This window comes from Silurus meridionalis, chromosome 9 (genome assembly GCF_014805685.1).
Source record: "Silurus meridionalis isolate SWU-2019-XX chromosome 9, ASM1480568v1, whole genome shotgun sequence".
Classification (NCBI taxonomy): domain Eukaryota; kingdom Metazoa; phylum Chordata; class Actinopteri; order Siluriformes; family Siluridae; genus Silurus; species Silurus meridionalis.
In genome coordinates this window covers 10,861,434-10,877,205 of record NC_060892.1, presented here as the reverse complement: position 1 = coordinate 10,877,205, position 15,772 = coordinate 10,861,434, and the positions used below count along the sequence as shown (strand labels likewise).

The following is a 15,772-nucleotide window of genomic DNA, read 5'->3' as shown; positions in this document are numbered from 1 at the left end:
GACCCATCGAGCATTAACACCATTAACAACTACTTCGCTCCCCACGTGAATCAATGAGCCTCGGCCGCCAACAACCCTGTTGCCGGTTCACCACTGCTCCTTCCTTGGAGCTCTTTTGATAGATACTGAATACTGCAGACAGAAACATCCCACAAGAGCTGCAGTTTTGAAGATGCTCTGACCCAGTAGTCTAACAATCACAATGAGGCAGTCATCAAACTCGCTCAAATCCTCAAGTTTGCCCATTTTTCCTGCTTCTAACTTCACTTTGAGGACAAAATGTTTGCTGCCTAATATACAGTATTCCCCCCACTAACAGGAGCCATGATGAAGAGATAATCAGTGTTATTCACTGCACCGTTCCAAATTTCATAATGTTGTGCCTGGTCGGTGTATAAATAAAATCATAGTAAGTCGCTGGATCAGGACTTCTGCCGAATGCCATAAATGGAAATGTAATCATTCATGGCACCACTGACCAAACAGAAGCAGTTAGTAAATAAATAAACAATTACCACAGGTGGACGAATACAAAATTTATGAGCTAGCCTACCGAGTAAAATATTCAGCCCCAGTGTGCTGCACGATCCCCTGTGTTAGCTGGCAGAACATGGACCAGGCTGCAAAATAGACACTTTATTACCTTCTAATCAAGTTTTAATGTTAAGGCGGTAATGCAGCACTCTGTGAAAACAAAATCCGCCGATGAATTGGCTACGAGCGGCGACATCCACATGCAAATGCTTCTGGCTCGCAAAGGATAAACTTTATTCTCCTCGTAACTGTGAAACGGCAGTATGTAGGAAACGCAGGGAATGTGCTTCCTACATTGTGTAGAATGTCCGGAGTGTGCTGCCCCATTAATGAAAAACACGTTTAAACGCTAAACAGAAATCAATACAGTGAAGAGATTCTTCCTTATAAAAAAATAAAATAAATAGCATGGACACTTAATCTGGCATCCCAAATCATTGGCCCAACCTTAAATACGTATTATAATAGTGAAAATGTCCTTTAGTCTGGGAGGTGGGGTGGGGTGGTGGGATTTTCATTTGAACGACCACATGAGAGTAGAAGCCTCACGCGAGTTGTTTTGCTTTCCAGGTGCACACGGTTTATTATTCACTACAGACTCTTGAGAGCAATATGTTAGTATAGCCTTTCTAAAGCGAGCGTCTCCACTCCCACACGCACAGAAACCCACACGCAAGCAGCCCACGGCATCACGGCACAGAAAGTAGAGCCGTTGAACACGTGCCTCGGGCCTTTTTATTTTTAGTCAACATCGTCACCTCGGCCTTCGCTTTCCTATTAATTTAGGAAATTCTCCAAGTTCGTCTGAGGTCTTCGCGGCTCTGCTGATCTTGGCTGCCACAAAGCAGCATGTCTGAGGAAATCAGGTTGCACTTGCTGGCACAGTGTGTCCTCTGCTGCTCTCGTTCTCCCTCCCGAGTGCAGGTGAGGAATTAGGGACAAGAAAGGCAAAATATGGAGCCTGAAATGCAGGAGTAACTCTGTTTAAAGATTTTAATATTCAATAAACGCCTGGTGTGTTTTTTTTTTTTCTTTGACTTTTACGACTTGCATAAAAAAAATTAAAAACCCAAACAAAAACAGCTGCGCTGACTTCCAGCGTCGCCAACGAAACTGTACGCGGAGGATCAAGCTCAAGTTTCCTCGTCATTCATCTCCTGCGGCAGGGTGTCGCTCTGGCAGCGAGAAAGACGGCTCGTCGATCATCGCCGGCTTGAGTGGGCGTCGCTGCGCGGAGAAATAAAGCGCATTATGAAGGCGGCGGGGAATCATGAGCATTACAAGGCTAGAGTCAAGTCGACGGGTTACAAAAAAAAAAAAAAAAAACCTGGCACAAAGCAGCTGCGGCTAACGCTAAGTAGTCTACTGCTGGAAAACACGGCAAAACATTTCCGCTGATATGTCGAGGCACGGGCAATCTAAAAAAACAAAAACAAATCAATTATGCTTTCCTTAAAGCAAAAACACAAACCTTTGTGACTTTTCGGAAAGTCTGTCCCTCTTTTACATCACCGTAAGCAGGCTGTAATTACAGTCCGAGTGCTTACAGAGTAGTAAACAAACTGAAAACAGTCGGGTGATGGAAATAACAGGATTTGGTTTTGCAAAGAAGGAAGTTAAAAAGATTAGAAAGAGAACAGAAATATAAGAAAAGAAAAAAAACACTCCACGCTGTTTATCTGCCGTTCTAATGATTTGTTTACTGATTCCTGAGAGTTGATCAGGACACCAGACGTGTTTGTGTGCCACCTTATTTGCAGTGTTTGTCTGGTCTCTTACGTGAATCATTGTTTTTGCTCTGCAATACAGATTTCACTTCTTCTGAGCGAAGACCCTTCAATTGATTGTATACACGGCACTTCTAATAATCTGGAGCTCCACTATAGACAATTTACATAAACTACTTTCCTCTTGAAGCACGAAAGAATATACATACAGCAGCCCTGCAACTGATAAGGAAACCACAATCAACTGTTTTAATACACTGCTATATCTGCCAAACAATCCTGTTTATATTGTTATTTATTTATGCCAAAATTCCAAGTGAAGTATCTCTGGGTTAAAGTATTTATTATTTTTTTTTTTTTTTTGCCATTAAAGATAAATCTTAAATGTTTACCTTTATATAATTAAATAATAAATAGTCTGTACTTATTTTAAATATTTAAAACTACTATTATTATTAGAATTGATTATTATTGAGTTACTAAAAAGAGAAAGCTGAAAAAAATAAAAACCTTTTAGTTTAAATACAGAACGTACAGACCTGAGACATGAGAAAGATCTATAACCAACAGTTTATGATCAATTCTGTCTCTGCCACCTGAGATCAGGAGTTTTAATATAAATTTTATTTTTTTATTTTTCTCCAGGAAATGACTTCATTACCTCAAAGGTTTCTGGACTGCCAGTCTGATGAAAATGGCCTGCTGGCATCCTTATCGGCAGCGTTCTTTTTATTTATTTATTTTGAATCTCTTATATTACGTGCCCCTGAAGCAGATGGAAACTTGGCCGTGTGCGGTGTTGTGCTGTTGTGCAGCACCAGTCTGGGGTATAAACAGGGTGGTAAGAGCAAGTGCTCTGTTATTAGCTGAAGTGGTGATGAGGGAGTCGCTCCCGGCGCAGGGTTAAAGCCGGGCACCGTTCATTAGAAGGCTCTTGCGCTGGTTTAAAACAACCATTAACCAGGGCCAAGTTCTTCACTGTTAGAAACTGTTAGCTGTCCAGCCCAGGGTCCACCTCACTGGGAAGGTAACCGTGCTGTAAAATGAGCATGTATCCGGGTGAAGAGTTTCGACTGGGATCCATTTTTGCATATTTAGCTGTTCAGAAAGAAACATACTGGAGTTTTCAAAACATTTCTTTTAACCAATCTAAAGTCAGCAGTGCGTTCGACGTCCTTCTCCCACTCCCTCTGAATCCAAAAATGGTCATATAGCTTTTCATTTCACTTAATAAAATGAAGCAAACATCTGATTGTTCTAAAGTCTTTTTGTGGTTGGGAAAGGCCTCGGCGCAGCGTGCTAGAGATTTAGAAACGCGGAGGTCATGTTTAAATGGAAGATGAACGTAGTGGAGCTGATAATACTTATAATGAAACCAGAATGTTAACGCACTGCGATCTGGAACTACACAATAACTTCATTTTAATAGAATTGGTTCATGTGCATCTAGTTTTCACAACCATCAGCTGTTGCACCAGAGTGAAGTATGACTGCTGTCCAGGGGTTACGTACTCAGACTCGCCTTTACGAGGAAAGAGTGGGGAAGTGCTTTTTGTGTGTGTGTGTGTGTGTGTGTGTTTTATTAAATCCCATAAAAGAAATAAAACTAAGGAAATTGTGTATGTATGTATTGTGTAAGTACTCTTATCTTAGGTTGTCCTTTTCATGCAAGTAACATACAAGAACACATTTAATCGTTAAAAAGAATCAGTTTTATGTTTCATTTACTTGTGTAATTCATGACACATCTGAAGAGCAGGAACTAGAGCTCCAAGAGCGTCTAAAATGGCAGATTTCTGCGACCCCCTTTTTCATGACCCGTAGACTGCAAAAAGTTGGTGGGTTTGGTATGAAAACTACTAAATAGTTGACAATGATGAAAATATGATTTTTTCCAACCATGCACTGTATAACAAGCATGTACTCTGTATTCGTTGCAATCTGGCATTATTGGTCACGCCACGAGAAGACAATTTCCAGCACAGTCACTCTACGAAAGAAAGCAATCACATGACCAGCGTTCCTGGTGCAAATTGGTGCCGATCGCCTACAATGCAAAACGCTTCTGAACAGGGAGGGTATCGAATTGCTAAAATGAGAGAATGCTTTGAGAACTAATGCTAAATCTTTCTAAGTGTTTACTTTTATTCGCATATCATTCTTTTCTCTTCGACAAAGGTAAACTAAAGGACAAGCATGAGTGTGTCCCTGGTGGTGGCCTGCTGGGATGGTGGGTGTCTATTTGCCCAGTTCAGCCCACAGGCTTTTGAACATTCATGATGTTTAAATAACATGATGTGAGGTGGCCAGGTCTGGGAGCTTTGGCACAACAGGCACAGCTGTGACCTCTGATTTCCGATCTCCCGTCTCTGCGCTTTATGGTGATAGAGACCACGCTGACGAAGACATGGGTGCCCACTATAACTAATAATCCATAACCAAGCGCACCTGTGCCATTTCACCAGTACAAACAGTGCCTCAGTTAGCTTGCAGGAGCAGCAGTTAGAGCTCTTACGCTGCTCCACTGCCGTATCACCACCAAGCATCTTTCCTCCTGTCTAAGCAGCTCAGTGCCAAGCGCGAGAAGAATCAAAGCAGTCAGAGAATTGCTTTAGGATGTTGTTTATGAGCGCAGGAACGGTAGGACATGACGATGGTGTACACCCACACGCCTGTCAAGCCACTGCAACCAACCCCTGCCAACTCTAATGGGGCTTAACACTACAACTGGCCAGAACAGCTTTTTACAGCCTTTAAAACTGAGCAAAAATCACACTCAAGTGTAAACACGATTTCGAGTTACAATCTACACTCTCTTTAATAGAACTTTGCTGGTGTCAGATGAGCTGGTTTGAGTGTTTCAGAAATTGCTGATCATCTGGGATTTTCACAGACAGAGAACAGTCTCTACTCAGTATGGTGCAATAAACAAAAACAACCCAGTGAACAGCAGTGGGTAAAAACACTCTTTGGTTGAGAGGTCAGAGAAGAATGGCCAGACTGGTTTGAGCTGACAGGAAGGCTGCGGTTACTCACATAACCACTCAGTTACAAGCCAGGCTGAGCAGAAAAGCATCTTGAAGTGAAACATGCCAGAACACGTGATTTTGTGCACGTGATGACCTTATCATTAATGCAATTATCCAGTCAATCAATAAGTAAGTTACTGATTACTGGGTAAAATAAAAGCATAACGTTTGTTTTCTTCAAGGGAAATTTGCCTACAGTGTAATAGTCACACCCAGCAATGAAACCATGAATCTGCAAGTACCAACAATAATAATAACAACAACAACAACAACAACCACCTCTCATTTCTACAACTGAGCAGTTAAGAGTCAAGAGCCTCGCTCAATGGTCAAACTTGGTGGTGCTGGGATTCCAACTCACAACGCTATGATTAAAAGTTCAACAATCCATACAATGTGGAACATGATTTCGATCACATGAGAGTCTTTCCAGACGTTATGCATGTTAGAATCCTTAATGGCTTACAGGTTATATATAGCACATGCCGTAGACCAGAAAGAAATATTGTCTGACTGCCTATGTGGCAGGGGTGTAACGATACACAAAATTTACAGTTCGGTACGTACCTCGGTTCTTACAGTCCTGGTTCGGTTTAATTTCAAATATATTATTATTAGCATTTGTCAACATCAACACCAATTTTAAAGAAAATGCCTGCTTGGTTAAATTTTATATAAATTTATATTTTCCAAAAATAAAATAAATCAAATGAATGCAATACATTCAATTAAACAATCAATTAAATTGGCACAAATTAAATACAAATAAATAAATAGAAAAATTTAATTACCGTAATTTACGGACTACAAAGCATATATATGCACCCACTGAATTTGACAAAGATTTTTACTTTAAACATAAGCCGCAGGTGTCTACACTGAAACTAATGAACTTTACACAGGCTTTAACGAAAGACAGTGTCTGTTACACGCTGTAACGGGTGAAATATGTTGCGTTTTGGGAATAGCCTGCCGCCGCATTTTTCCGGTATTACTGCATGTGTGGAGACCGAGGAATATGTCTATTATTTTCTGATGCTAATTTCAAAATTTCTTTGACTAACCTGTAACGCTGTTGCCAAGAAAAATAGAAAAGCATGAGTTTTGGAATCCTGTCTGTGCTTATATGATTTCTGTTGCAACTGGAGTTAGCGAGCTCTCCCTTCACCCAGACTCAACGCGCTACAACGGCTTGTATCCAAACACTAGCCGACCAAGAAAGTCATTGTTCACCGTCTTCCTCCTTTCTTTCACAACTATTTCTCTCGGGAGTTTATCTTTTGGCATCGTCGTGCGTTTAAGAAAAACGTTTTTTCTCCCGATGCCGTGCAGCTCAGAACACAGGTGAGGTGCGTTTTTTCGTTTCCGGTCGGAAATTTCATTGGTCTAATGTTATGGGGTTCAGTTTTTTGGCTTGAAGTTTGTAAAACCAGGAAAAACCCAGGAAAAATTCATAAATAAGCCGCTTCGTTGTTTAAGCCGCGGGGTTAAAAACGTGGGGAAAAAGTAGCGGCTTATAGCCCGAAAAATACGGTAGTTGAAATTTACTAGACACCATTTGGGTAATACAGACGTGTGTGTATACAAGTTTGAGTTTTTACATTTAAAATGTAATTTTCTAAAGATATGATATACAAAACTGTTCTACTCATTTCAGCATACTTTAACAAATGTCTTCATTCCTTCCAGTCTTCATTCGTTCACTCCCTCGATATGTGGAATGATTAGGATTTTCTTGCTTTAAAAGAGAAATTCTTGAAACCGGACATAAAGCGCTGAAGAATCTGTATCCTTATAGACAATAAATCGGCAAAAAAAAAAATGTGCAAAATCGGAGCGCAACAACGACAAATCGTAATTTAGCGCAATACAAATTGTATTTCCGGGATGGAGTGAGTAGCCACAGTGAAGCTGCGCTAACTCTTGCTTCTTTTGAATCCCCCTAGCATTGTTGTATATGTTTCCAAGTTTAATGATAATAAAGGAGTGACAATGCGCTTAAAGTGCGAGGCGGAAACTAAACAAACTTGCAGTCTGCTGCTTAATGCGTTCGTGAGAAAATTCTGATTTTTAACCATGTAGCGCACGTAAAAAGGGTTGCATTTGGGAACACGTGTGCACCGTACCGTTACACCCCTGCTATATGCTGTACTTAACCAGAGCAGACAGGCAGAAACAGGGCTTCTGAATATGCAACAGAAAAATGGTGACAAATTCCTACTTGAATATTCATGTTTTAAAGTGCTGTACATAGTAGGTTATTATACTTCATGCGTTGGCTCTCGATCCTAATAATGCCAGGTCTTGCAATCATTCCAACATGAGCATTTATTTGTTTCTCCTAAAGCCTCTTGTATGCGAGGGTTTGATCAGGTCCAGTGCGAGTGAGAGTAAGTAAAAGTGAAGTCAGGGTTAGGCACAGTGACGGTAAACAGCAAGCAGCTTAGGCACGTCTGAATCATAAGGACTTGATCCCTGTACCAGACAGGTGTTCTGTTCCTGCATGCACAGGATGTGCACTCACTGATTTAGGCAGTGTGCCTCAAGCCATCAGGATTAGCTAGGGTGATTAAGAGCTGGGGGTGGAAAGGTATGTCCAACCCACCCCATCATAACCGACTGTGCTCTCGATCTGTATATCACTGCACAATTATAGACTAAGATTTTTACCTGATAGTTTCTTGGAATAAAATATATGTCCATGTATTAACAAGAATTTATTTAGTATGGATTCCAGCCTATAGGCAAATATACAAGGGCTGTTAACTGATTAAATTGATGAACATTTTTATCTGTTCTAAATGTACCTTAAATAAATTAAGTTCTTGATACTCGAATCAACATGGGCATGGACAAATATAGATCCTTTATGCAAATGTTTGTTTATTATTAGTAAAGCTATACTCGACATAATGCATAAAGGCTTTTAAAGTGATGATGCCGTTTTAAATTACGCAATTCATCAAAACACCAAACTGAACTTTTGCTATGTTTCCACAAGGACGGTTTTGATTGCCGGATGTGTGCATCATGGCGGACTTTGGTGTTTGATTTGAGATTTTGAGGTGCATCAGTAAAACAAATGTTTAGCGATTAAATATTCATTCACAGTGTCTTTTTATTATTTTATATTCATTATATTTTTTATAAATATATATTTTTTTATCTCTCAGTAAAAAAAAAAAAAAAAAAAAAAACAACCTGAATGAACGTGTGCTGCATTAAAGGTTTTCATTTCAATTACTTTTTTTTAATTTTTAGAAATGTGTGCTGCATTAATCACTTGTTAATAAAAATTAGCGCCGCTAAAATTAATTTCTATTACGTGCTAATTTTGACCGGCCTAATATAAACTACTGAGTAGAGAGTGGGGTTTAGCTTCAGGTGTAATAATTGGCATTATATGCCTAATTTCTCTATTCTCTGGTTAATAATGTCATCCGTGTCTTCTGTCTACCTCTCCCGAAGCAGTGACATGCGAGCTTGAAAGCTGAAAGGTTTTGCGTTACTTTTCTGACTACCTGTCATTAGATTAAATGAAAAGCTCACACATCTGAGAGACTTATAAAGCTGAGTTTGTTACATTGTGGGAAGGCTTTGCTTGAGTGACGTTGCACATGGATGTGTGACGTGGTGTGTCGTTATAAAGGAGGCGTCGCTACACTCTCTGAATAACTGCCTAGATTTTAGAACTGTTTATCGGCAAGAATCCGGCGATATGATACAAGTCACGATACAGGGGCTGTGAGACGCTATTTTGCGTTGGTTGTGAAACTGTAAGCGAGGCGATATATCGAGATATTACTTGCTTTAGGAATAGGATATACACTTTATTGCCAAAAGTTTGTGGACACCCGGTCATAAGTATGGTATGTGCTTTTTAAGCATCGCGTTCCACATTTTGTTCTAATTTGCCATTATAATTCCCTCCACTCTTCTGGGAAGATGTTCCTCTTTGAAGTGTGCTTGTAGAGATTTGTACTCACTCAGACACAAGGGTGTTAGTAAAGTCAGGTACTGATGTACATGGGGTGAGGAGGTCTGAGGTGCAGTCAGTATTCACATTGTTCCCAAAGGAGTTAAATAGGTTATAATTATAATATAATAATTAACTATAATAGAGGTCAGAGCTCTACGGCAGATCTTCCACTCCAACCCGTGCAAAACATATCTTCATGGAGTTTGCTTTATTATTAAAAAATTTTTATTTTAACCAGAACACAGTGAAATCTGCATTTGCATTCATTCTATTTAAAAAAAAAAAAAAAAAAAAAAAAAACTGCTACCCCTAAAAAAACTTGTGCCAGTTCTTACCCATAACCATATCACATCTCAGAGGCATCAAGTGTGCTGCAATACATGAACACAATTAGTATCATTGTAGCAAACATGTTTATTTGAATTTCTTTAAACAGTCATTAAGACACCTACTATGAAGTGGAAGTAATGATTGTATTATTAGTATTAGGCTAGTAGTAGAAGCATGAACGGAGCACTAACTAGTGCTTTACATCTATAAGCTATAGCTAAGACTATTATTTCTTCCATAAATGTAGAGAATGGAAAGGTAGAAAACACATGTCCTGAACCCTAGCAAGTGCAGTCTGCTCTAACTTTAGGTTTGTGTATATAGTTCTTTAAAGCCACAAATTAAGCTTCGTCTGGTTACAAGTGCAACCATGAACACATTTCCTTCCATTTGAACAGATTTCCTGCCTGAAAAACTAAATCGCGCACAAACAGAACACATTGGCATCCACGCAAGTCGGTCAACGCCGCAAATTGTTCCGGCAGAAATTATACCCATAATTGTTTTTACAGCAGCTCCACTAGGAAACAGGCGAATATTAACATTATATGGCGTGGCCTTATGCTAGTACTTCCTGTCGCAGTTTCAAATCAGAAACGAGAAAAATTATATTTATCAAGCGGATAGGGTATAAACTGAACATGAATATTAATGCTTTTTTTTATATTGACATTGCATTTTTGAGAATCGATACCGTACAGGCAACAAAACATCGCAAGACTCACGTGTTACGATATTTTCATACACCCCTTTAATGGTAACAAGGTTTCACGCGACGCCTGAGAATTATTCCCTTTGCGCAAAATAAACAGTTATTCCTCCCATTTAATTTTCTGCCATTTGATTATGTACTTATCGCAAATCGTACACCACCACGATGTCTTTTGCTTTAGTTTCATGCAGTCATGGAATTGTCAAATGTCATAGTACTGAAGCGGTTGTACTCGAAGGCTATGCGAGGCTATAAGCTCTCAAAAGCGTCGCTGACATGTTAAACCTACCAAACAGACTCTAAATGTCGCTCAGCGGGGGGGTGGATGGAGCAGCAGGTATGAGAGTGAAGCATACGAGACAATCCTTGAATCAATGTGGCGCTAACTGCTCACATCACGAGTCAGGAGACAAAGCGAGAGTAGATTCAGAGCAGAACAGACCGGCAGTGTGCTCAGCCAGACGCTGGGGAACTGGAGAGGCCTTGTTCAGGCAGACTATGGCACTCTCTTTATACACACTGAGTGCGTTAAGGAGCAATTAAAAGAGAAGAACTGGACTGTTTCAGTCGTTGCTGTATTGAGGGAACCTGAGAGAGGCACAGTGTTGAACATTATTATTGTTTCAGTCTCATAGTTAGTCATGGTGTATAATTAGGTTTTAACACCAAGTCCAAATACAGATTACAATTGCTCTCTGGTGTTGAGTCCTCAAAAAATAAATAAATAAATAAATTATTTTCCAACCCCGTTCGTCTGGATTCCCTCTAAAATCACACTACAGGAAAATCTGTTTCAGTTTAGAACCACAATGTGATTAATATTAATAACTGGCCTCATTTAGCAAGCTAAATACAAACAGATTTATTCATATATCTTGCGTACAGGCGTTTACACAAGAAATCTGCTACTTAGGAAAATCCTTTAACTTCAGAAAACATTCATGTCCAACTCGTGCTGCAGACTGTATAAAACTAAAACAAATCATAATCGCTGATGTTAACCCGATCAACAAAACATCGAATTTGCCCATTGGAGTTGGAAGCTCTGTGGTTAAAATGTTAAACAAGGCCCTTAACCCTCAACTGCTCAAGTTGTGTAAATGAGATCATTGTAAGTCGCTCTGGATAAGTGCATCTGCTAAATGCCCTAAAGGTAAATAGATGCATTACTGCACTTTCACATCTGCATATTAATAAAACGTTTACAACACAGGGCAGGTGTCTTTATTCCGATAAACGTACTGACTTTCGCTTTGGAATCTCCATCAAAAGCACATATTTGATCATTCACCAAGTCAGAGACTGAGAGCAACATTATGGAATGTTTTGTGAAATCCAGTCATGTTTGCCATTGATTTAGAAATATATAATTTTTTTAATTACAAACATAAGCCAAAACAATCTTATAAATGAAGTCAAATAGAGTTAATCATGCAATCATAACCACAGACCACATGCTGGGGTATAAGCGCAAAGCTCATTATTATTATTATGAATAATAAATACATTTTTTTGCCATAGAGGTGAATCAAATATTTCCTTCCCCCCCCAGACTTTTTCTCCCATTTGTTCATGTTTTGCTCTTAACTGTGTATGTACACAAGCTTTAATGGAGTTTTTTTTTTTTTTATGGGTAGCACTACATGCAGATGAGCTGTGGCACGAACATGCTTTTTTACTGTACAGGTAATTAACATACATGATCCTAACGTGAAGTCGTCATTCGGAGACTTTGTTTGGTTTGGCTTACAAACATTCGCACACAATTTTACTGGTTCCTCCCCAAACTGTTACCACACAGTTGGAGGCACACAAATGTATAAGACATCTTTAGATGTGGTAACATTAAATCTTCACTTGAATGAGGAGGCTCGAACATGTCCGGCATGACCATGCCCCCCTGCACAAAGCGAGCTCCATGAAGATATGGTTTACATGGTTTGGAGTGGAAGTTCTTGAGTGGCCTGCTATAGAGCTCTAATCTCAACCATTACTGAACACCTTTGGGGATGAATGTTTCATGCTGACTGCACCCCAGGCCTCCTCACCTCACCTACATTAGTACCTGACTTTAACACCCTTGTGTCCAAATGAGCAATAACACAGGCTCCAAAATCTAGTGGACCATCGTCCTTGAGGAGTGAAGATTATAACAGCAATGAGGACTCAATGTGGAACAGGATGTTAAAAAAGCGCATAAATCTTATGCTCAGCTGTCCACAAACTTTTGTCCTTAAAGTAATAGTCATATAATATAATTATGTATTTGCACATTTCTTTTCTTTGTTGCTGTAACAGAAATTTCCCCACTGTGGGACGAATAAAGGTATATCTTCTTATCTTAGAAAAGTATTATCAGGCGTGACCTATTATTTAACCTGCTGAATCCTGTCCCAGAAATCTAAAGCTTTCTTAGAATTAAAATAGAATTAAAATACCCTCAGTAAAGCTGTTCTATTCCTCATGAACAACTTTGGGATGAACTGGAGCGGTGATCTCCACAAGCATGCTCCAAAATCTAGTGGAACATCCTCCCAGAAGAGTAGCGGTTATTATAGTATAGTACTAAACTATAGCACAATAAAAAAGCACAAAAATCTTATCTTCTCACTCCAGTCATATATTTATGGTTGAATAGGACAGCCATACTGTAAATCATACTAATACCTCATTACTTTGTTAGACAGGATTATCATGATGCACGTCCCTATTCAACATTCACCATCAACAACAGATTTTGATATGATGACCCTAACCCTAAAAGACGTGGTCTATAAAAGCTCAAAAGAACACTGCTGCCTTAGCAAAGTCTGGCAGAATTTTTAAAAAGCAGCATTGCATCTTCTTGTACCGTTTCATTCCTTTGAAAATTCCAAGCGTTCTCTGAAGCTTAGCGACAGTCACCCCCCCCTTGTTTTTTTGTACACACGGGGCTGATTTCCCACAGGACTGATTCATTCCGTCAGCATGTTGAATGTTCCGCTGTGGCGTCTGAGGCCGTCTCGGAGCGGCGAGCATGTTGACGTGACTCTCCTGGAATCCGGCGTGCCTTTCATGTGTTAAGTGGCCACCTTCACACAGCGACGATACGGCGCAGCCGCACGGAACGAGCACCTAAAAAACACCCGCCGTTTCCAAGTAAACAATCAGAAGTCACACACGGACTCGGGGGAAAGAGATGCTTATCTACTCAAAACGGTGTGACCTTTTACTCGCACGCAGAAGAACCTGTTAAAGGATTACATTATTACTGTTTTGTAACGGAAACCTAATACAAACACATATCCAAATGACAACAGGTTCTCCTGAATCTGAGGAGCGAATAAGAGGAGAGCATGACACGCTGCCAGTTCGGTAGCTCAGTAGTCTCCTAATGAATAAAAAAATAAATAAAACTTTTCAGAGACAAAGAGGAGAAAGAAGAAAAGGCTCTTTATCAGGACTGGATGGTGTCCCAGAAGAAGGTGAAAAATGTAGCACAGTCAAAGAAGAACTTGCCAAGAGAAACACAAGCTTTTGTTTTTTTCCACCCCTGTTCTCTGTTCCACACACTCATGTTACACACACCATTCTAAGTTATCAGCTCACCTGATCTCTCAGGACTATGGGAACTCACCTGTGCAAGCATTTTTTTTGTCTTCTGATCTGACAGTACCATGCCAGGGCCTAAAACTCCTTTAGTTCCCTAATTCCTGCAGTATTTTGCCAGGGTTTCTATCCACTTGGTTTTAAGGGTTTTTTTTAATCTGTACAAATCTTAAAACAGTAGAACTGGAGGAGTGGATGTGCAATCCTACCAGAAACACCTTTAAAAAAAAAAAAAAAAAAAAAACTTTACGCAGAACGGATGCTATTGAAGAAGTGCCATTTCATCCATTTGACCTTGCTGTGACTCCAAGATCCGACATCCAAAAAGCATGTATAAGACAATAAATATTTACTAGTTCTTAAAACGTCATAATCACGTGCAGACACACAACCGAGCTAAGAACGTAACGGCACGTGAGCTTAACGTAAAGGTTTTGCTGCACAAGTCACTAGAAGCGTTTTAAAGGGTGAAATCGATAAAGCGGTCGTGTACTGGCGAGAGAACCATCTGGTGTGAACCCGGCTAAACAGCAGAACTGATTAACCTATAATCTGTAAGGAAAAATCTGATCGTAGTTCAGCAACTCCAGTTGTGACCGCTGATGCGGAACCTCATACGGCCAATCCCGAAGCATGGAAAAAGCTTTCGGAAACAAAAAACAAAAGTGGTGTTTAGAGATGATTGGTTCCTTAGGTATGTGTTTATTCTCAACTTTAAAACAGGTGTCTCATCGGTTCAGAGGACATGCTGGTGGTTAAAACTGGGAGCATGAAGCAAACTGTGGGAAACAGAACCCCTGTGAATTGACACGTTTTTCCTTTATGTAATGGTCACGGGAGTCTCTATATAGTCTCATTAGCTGCTTATTCGGGTCTTCCTGTAGCTGGACCTCTGTATATTTTAGTCAAACACAACTGCATGTGGGGAAACCTAATCCTGTACCCAATAAAGACGTTGTGCATCTCTCTCTCTCTCTCTCTCTCTCTCTCTCTCTCTCTCTCTCTCTCACGTGACTCAATGATCTCGTTCATGCAATAAAACAGTTGGGGGTTAAGGGTCTTGCACAAGATTAGTGGTGGAGGGATTTGAACTCACCACCTTCTGATCAGAAGTTCGTCATACTACCACTGCTACCACAGCTACCACTGAGCTACCCTGGAAGAGCGTTCTTCACAATAACACACGTTTTTAAATGTGTGAGTATGTAGACGACGTTAAGACGTCATGTACGGCCTTTAGATTTACAAACAAACCGGAAAAAACAACTGTTCATTCTAGGACAACACGAAGGACAACCTGTACCATTCAGTCATGCAGAAATGTCTTGGGGAAAAACAAACACATTGTTACTATATCTGATATGAGCTGCAAAAGCAGAGGCATGTCCGATTCCTCATTCCTTTCAACTTGGCAAAAAATTTACGTTTAACTGCCTTTAAATTTGTACCTTCTTCTGTAAATGTATTGACGCTCGCTTTATTCCGAGGTGAAGGAACATCTGAACAGATGTGGAACAGATGGGAAGGGGCAGATCAGCGATTAAGAGCTTGGCATTCTGATCGGAGGGTTGGGAGTTCAAACCCAGTCGGTGCCAAGCTACTAATGCTGGGCTCTAGAGCAGGGCCCTTAAACCCCTCAACTGCACAGTGGTGGAAACGTGATTAATCTAAATCGTGCTATCTAGTATCATACTATGGATAAACAATCCCGATTCCTGGTGATGTCCAAGAGAGCGGAACTGGTAGGGGAAGGGACGGCAACGACAGCAATACACAGCCGAGTGCTCTAATACAAAGCACACATGCACTGTAAATGACAGCAGCTCAGAAACATGTCGATGTAAAGAGCTCTACTAACATGGCAACACCAAAG

The 15,772-nt window shown here is 40.1% G+C and overlaps 1 protein-coding gene across 2 annotated transcripts in view; it reads right to left on the bottom strand.

The window, feature by feature from the left end:
- Positions 1-15,772, bottom strand: part of igf1rb (insulin-like growth factor 1b receptor) — a 73,641-nt gene that overhangs the window by 28,761 nt on the left and 29,108 nt on the right. The gene's annotated exons all lie outside the window — the stretch shown is intronic.